Here is a 7,065-nt window from a genome sequence, read left to right on the forward strand (position 1 = left end):
TTGAGTGCCAGCTTCCCAATTAAGAGATACCTGGGTTCAATCTCCAGCCCCAATACCAAAACAACAACAAAAACCTTTGACTTGTAAGTTCAATGTTTATGCTTCTTCAGAGGGAGTTTCCATTTCTTTTTTCCCTTTTAAGGTACCTTACTTTCTTCTTACTTGCATACTTCTTAATTTTCTAAATAAAATTGGGCATTTTGAGTAATATAATATGGTAATTCTGGGAAATATACTCTTTCACCTCCTCGGGATGTATTGTTCTTGCTTGCTGAGGACTAACGTAGTTTCTTTTTTTTTTCTTTAAAAATACTTAGATTAGATAAATGTTACATAAAAAATGTAGGGGATTCCCATATGCCCCACTTGCCACAAATCCCTCATTTTCCCACATTAACAACATCCTTCATTAATATGGTACATTCATTGCAATTGATAAACACATTTTGGAGCATTGTCACTAAACAAGGATTAAAGTTTACATTGTAGTTTACACTCTTTCCTACCCAATTCTGTAGGCTATGGCAAGATACATAAAGGCCTGTATCTGTCATTGCAATGTCATTCAGGACAGTTCTCAAGTCCCAAAAATGTCCTGCATTACACCTGTTTTTCACTCTCCCTGCCCTCAGAACTTCCAGTGGCCACTACCTCCACATCAATGATATAATTTCTTCCACTGCTAGAATCACAGTAAGTCTATAGAAGAATACCAGTAAGTCTACTTTAGTCCATAGTTTATTCCCCATTTCTTATGATTTTTGGATGGTGATGTCCACTCCACCTATAGGTGAGAGGGACCTGTGATCCATTAGGGCTGTTGGATGGGACACTCTTGCTTGAAGTTGTAGACTATCTCAGTTCCTTGGTATGGTAATTGTCCACAATCACCTCCTTGTTAATTGTCCTGGGTGAGACAAATGAACTGGAGAGTAGGTGTTGCAATTCTGTTGAGATTCAAGGTCCAGCTGGCACATGGACAGCCCAAAGAATTAAGTCTCTTGGATGTATACCTACCAACTGTAGTACTAATTATAGGTTCAAATAGAAGAACATAAGAACTCTGTGTAGAGAAATCACAACTGAGTCCAACACTGTCATCCTGGGGAGCATAAATTCCAAGGTATGGCCCACTGGCAAGGTGCCAAGCTCCTGAGTTATCTCTCCTGACTATAGCATTTGAATGTCTCCAGAACCTTCAAGACCCCCACTCTTTGGGGTAATATCTACTTTGGCAGTTAATGAGATCCTGCTGAGACATGCATAAGTGTTACCACTAGGATGACCTCTCAACTCACTTTGAAGTCTCAGTTATAGAAACTCATTTGTCATTACCTTTTCCCCTTTTTCATCAAGGTCTTTTTCCAATCGCTTTGCTAGTTGGTGCTTGGTAGTAGTCTCTTGGTGCCAGAGAGGTTCATGCTTGGGAGTCATGTCCCACTCTGGGGGAAAGGAAATACATTTATATGCTGAATTCAGCTTAGAGAGAGCCAAAAAGAGCAACAAGAAGGTTCTAAGGAGACAACTCCAAGGCATCCTATAATACTAGGCTAAGTTTCCATTTCAAGAGTAAAGGTTCATAAGCACAGTCATCAGTAACATGGACCTGTCAATGAACCACCCTTTGTAGTAGTTTGTTTAGTGGCTTGGCTTTCAAAACTATTTTTAAACATACTTTTTGTTTATATCATCTCAGAAATCTCCATTCCTTTACATTGTGTTCAGATATGATTGTGTTCAGATATGGTTTGAATGCCTTTTTTTTCAATGTTGTCTGATTTAGAAATCAAATGTTTGTAAGTATTTGACTAATTTTCATAATTCTGACACAGTTGGTTTTTATTAATTTTGCTATTTTTTAGTATTTCTGTGGAGTGTTGGGCCATTGGTATTCAGTACTCCACCATTTTTGACAGTTTGACTGTAATGTATCTTGTTGTGGATCTTTTTTGTTTAACTTTGTTGGCTTCCTGGATGTGGAGATTCAAATTTTCTTTTTCTAAATCAGATTTGGGAGGTTTTCAGCCTTTATTTCTTCAAATATTCTTTGTGTTCCTTATTCTTTCCCTGAGGGGGCTTAGATGAACTTCCAAATATTAAATGCAGGTTATTAAAATGTCAAAATGAAAATACTGGTCAAGGCTTTAATAATTTTCTGTGATGGAATAAAGATGAGGCTAATCTGGAGTAATATGACAGCTTTCCCATGCTATTTAAAAGTACTAGGGATTAGAACCGAATGTCTTACTAGCCACAATTCAACCTACTACAGGTTTGTTTCTCTGTTATGCTACTACGTGCCCATCAAACAGATTGCCTGGGGAATGAAGGACTTTTTCCTCAAGGTCACTCAATAACACAAGCTGATGAGGGCTTTACCATCTATAGTTGTAGCTACTATTAAGATTTCTTAATTTGGTTAATAACAGACAACTGTAGGATTGTGTGTATGTTTCAACCCAGACAGAAATGGCACATACCAATTCTTTCCCACAGTCCATTGTCTAGAACAATCACTTATTTCTACCTACATGCAATGGGACAGGCTCAAGTCAGGAAGCAGATAGAATGTATAAGCAACAAACACTGTATTTTTGACTCATGTTCTATCAATTTTTAAATAAATATCTAAATAGTAATGTTTACCTCATCAGGCATCTGATATGTACTAGACATTGTGCTCAGCTTTGTATATATGTCAATTCATAATCTTCTTGGCAATTGTGTGAGAGATACATGTTACCCCCTACTTTATACATGAAAAGCAGAAGTTTGGAAAGATTAAATAATTTATTTGAATAGGCAGTCAAGCCATCATTGCACAGAACAAATCTGTTACCACTACACCTGCCTGCTCTAGGAAAAGCTGTGGCAGAGGGAACAGAGCAGAGGAAGAAATAGAGATGTTTCATTTGTTTGTTTCTTTTTTAAAAAGCAATTCCCAGGGAAGATCTGTGGTAGTAATGCAAATAGGTGATTTTTAAAATAAGATTTTGTTAAGGAGTCTTCCTAATATTTCTTTGAGAAAGCAAAAAATGAAATTGGAATGAAATAAAATAAAATTTTAAAAACTTTTCAAAACCAAGTGCTGGAAAATATATAAAGCAATTGGAATATATTGCTGGTGGGAATGCAAATGGTAGTTACTTCAGAAAACAATTTGGAAGTCCCTGATTCAATTAAACATATATTTACATTATGACCAAGCAATCCAGTCCTAGGTATTTCTCCATATAAAATGAAAACTTATGCTTCTGCAGAAAATAAGCAAATATTTAGTGGCTTTATTCATAACTGCTAAACATTAAAACCAACAAAAATGTTCCTAACCTGGGAAATGGATAAATAATCTGTGGTGTTTGTATGATGGCATACTACCCATCATAAAAAGGGTCCACTAGTGTTGCAGATATCAGTACGGAGGGATCTCAAGTGCATTATGCTTGGTGAAAGAAACGAGACTAGGCTATATACTCTAACATTCTATTTATAGGAAAATCATGCACAGGCCAAACTTTGTGAACTGATATCAGTTTAGAGGTTGACAGAGGCAAAGGTTGGAAGAAGAAGTTGACCAAACAGATGCTTAAAGGAATTGGTTTTGGGATGAAATTGTTTTACATGTTTGTGTTAGTGGTTACATGAGCAGGTATATTTGTTCAAAATCTTAGAAGTATACTCTGAAAACTGTGAAATATTATGTGTGTAAATTATACTTTTATTAGAAAATGAAAAAAAGAAATGCCAACAACTCATAAACAAAAATGTATGCACACTCAACTATACAATTAAGTCCCCATAGGCAGTTTAATTGCTTCTTCTCCAGTTGTGGGAGAGGGAGCCATAGCTGCCCTTACAATGGGCATCACCTGAGCACTTATATCACTATAACTCCCTCCTGATCCCTACGTATTAGTCCCTGAAATAACAATATGACTCCAAGAACATCATTTTAGTAAGACCAGACTGTGTAGAGTCACTTATGGTCATCATTTATTCAATTCATATGAAAGTTAACAATTGTTAATACTTGCAGTCTTTCCCTAAACAGCATTTGCTGTAATCCTGCAACCATGGGGAAGAAAAAGACCCTTAGATAAAATTGTGTTGATTGAATTTAAAGTGATAACCCCCTTAGTGAGTTGTTTTATCTACTTTCCATTGCTTGCCCTTCACAGTCATTTTTCTGTCAATTATATGAGGTAAGTAATTTTATTATAATTATTTTATAAATAAGGGGGATATATGTTAATCCTACAAGGTAACAGTAAGAATGTACAATAGGTTCAGGACTTGAACCCAGGTCCCTGGTCCCAAGTAAATATTCTTTCCTCCATCTTTCCCTGTCTCAGAAACTTTGGAACCTTTTTATAAATACCTGGCTAAGAACTCATTTATACCTTGTTCCATGACTGAATTTGTCATCTCAGACTCACAATACAGTATTCCCTTTCTTTTATATCAAGGAACAAGGTAAGATTTCATATTTCATTTACACTTTTATGAGAAGTGTATTTCATGCAAAAGCAGTGAGACATCTATATATAACATTATTTCATCTCAGAATCAGATGTTTTGAATTTTTTCGAAAGCAAGGCAGTGATATTTTGGTATAAATGTTAAGCTTTTACTTGAAAGAAGTTTGGTGATATTTATAAAACATCATGTTGATGTCCTAAAAAGAAAACAAAATAAATGAATAGATGATGCTGTGATTGAGTAGACTGTACTTTCATCTTGGTCACTATCTCTTTGCTTCTCATTCATGGTAAAAAAAAAAAAAAACAGAACTGAGGAAACAATAGTTCTTTAAATTATGTGAGTGCCCTAATTGGATTTTCAAGATTAGTATCTCATTTTAACATTTTCCCCATTATCTCACTTTTAAAATTAAATTAACAGTACATCTGCAAACACTAATAGTGAGGAGACTGAAAGCATAGACTTTGAATGGGTCAAAAGTGGGTATGATACTTGAATCTTGAAACTCCCTCAGGGTAGTTGTGCCATTGTAGAGCATCACATACTTCTTTTTTTTTTTTTTTAGCAAAGTATTTTTATTTTTTTTGTCTTTATTTTTTAATGTAACATTAATGTAAAAAATATGAGGTCCCATATACCCCCTACCCCCTCACCCCACTCCTCCCCCCATAACAACAATCTCTTCCATCATCATGAGACATTCATTGCATTTGGTGAATACATCTCTGAGCACGGCTGCACCTCATGGTCAATGGTCCACATCATAGCCCACACTCTCCCACAGTCCTCCCAGTGGGCCATATACTTTTCGAATCCTCAATACTCTTAATGGTAAAATGGGAATCATAATATTTGCTACCTTTTCAGGTTATTGTGAAGCTAAAATGAAATGGTATGCATATACATATGTGTTTATATACATAATTCATCATTGATTGTAGAATGTAATATATATTTAAAAAGTATTTGCAACAAAAGTTAGTGAACAAAGGCTTTATGGGTTATAGTTACAAAAATAAAGTTGAAAACAAATTAGGAGGAAGGTGTTTGAGAAGAAAGATTTGCAGAGGATGAATGCCCTTCCAAAGGTTTCAAATGAAAAATAATTAAAACACTGTGCTTATACAAGAACATATTCAAATAAAAAATTTTAAAACATGAAGTGCAGGTCCCTCTGTTTGCAATGTTCACCCTCATTTATCTCATCAGCATATTTGGGAATCTAGGGATGGTTGTACTGATTCTCGTTGACTCTCAGCTCCACACGCTCATGTACATTGTCCTCAGTAACCTCTCTGGTGGACTTTGGGTACTCCTCATCTGTCACTCCCAAAGTCATATCTGTGTTCCTCATAGGAGATAAGGTAATCTACAATTTGTGTACTGCTCAGATGGTCTTTTTTGTAGCATTTGCCACTGTGGAAAGTTACCTCTTGACCTCCATGGCCTATGACCACTATGCAGCAATGTGTAAACCCCTCTATTACACCACCACCATGACAACAAATGTGTCTGCATGTCTGGCCATAGGCTGCTATATCTGTGGTTTCCTGAATGCCTCCATCCACACTGGGGATACATTCCAACTCTCTTTCTGTACATCCAATGTGATACATCATTTTTTTTTTTTTTGGTGATATTCCTACAGTCATAATTCTCTTTTGCTCTGATAGGCATGTTAGTGAGCTAATTCTTGTTTTTGTGGGAAGTTCCAATATACTTTTTTGCTCTTCTTGTTATCATAATTTCCTACCTGTTTATATTTATCACCATCTTGAGAATGCACTCAACTGAGGGATACCATAAGGCTTTATCTACTTGTGTTTCTCACCTCACTGCGGTCTCCATCTTCTATGGAACAATCATCTTTATGTACCTACAACCTAGACCCACTCGTTCCATGGACACAACAAAATGGCATCCATATTCTATGCTATCATCATCCCCATGCTGAATCCTCTGCCTACAGCCTGAGGAACAAGGAAGTCAAGAGTGCATATAAAAGTGTTGTTGAGAAGGCAAAACTGTCTCTAGGCTCAATCTTATAATTTTGTAGGATCCACAATGACCTATTTTCCTTCCTCTCCAATCTTCTCAATATAATGACCTACACGTTAAGGCCTATACAACATATAATTCCATGACATGATATCCTTGCCCTTACAAATGTCTGTGGTCTAGAACGTAGAAAATATTATGCCTAGAAATGTAATGCCTGAATGAGCATGGTTGAGGGAGAACAAGACATTTTCGACTCTGCTTATTTAAATTTATTAACACTATTTGATTTATTCCCATGTTCTGCATGTATTTCCTCTATCAAATATCAATGTATGCATTAGAATAAAATAGGGCACACTCAAGATCATGAATATAAGTGCACACATTCACAGGACTGTGAATGTGTTTTGAAGTATATAGTTTACAGTTAGTGTTAAATAAAATAATTTAAATTATCAATTGGCATATCAGATATATATTTATGTATAATCTTATTTATCTCTATTTGAAAAACTATTTCAAGAGCCCAAATTGGGAAAATGCTAATATAGTTTTTTTAATAGGGAATTTTATTTTGGTGGG

General features: G+C 35.7%; 1 pseudogene; it reads left to right on the forward strand.

The window, feature by feature from the left end:
- Positions 1–901: 901 nt before the first annotated feature.
- LOC101411064 (olfactory receptor 5B3-like) lies at positions 902–6,530 on the forward strand (annotated as a pseudogene).
- Positions 6,531–7,065: the final 535 nt, after the last annotated feature.

This window comes from Dasypus novemcinctus, chromosome 10 (assembly GCF_030445035.2).
Source record: "Dasypus novemcinctus isolate mDasNov1 chromosome 10, mDasNov1.1.hap2, whole genome shotgun sequence".
In the NCBI taxonomy this organism is placed as follows: Eukaryota; Metazoa; Chordata; class Mammalia; order Cingulata; family Dasypodidae; genus Dasypus; species Dasypus novemcinctus.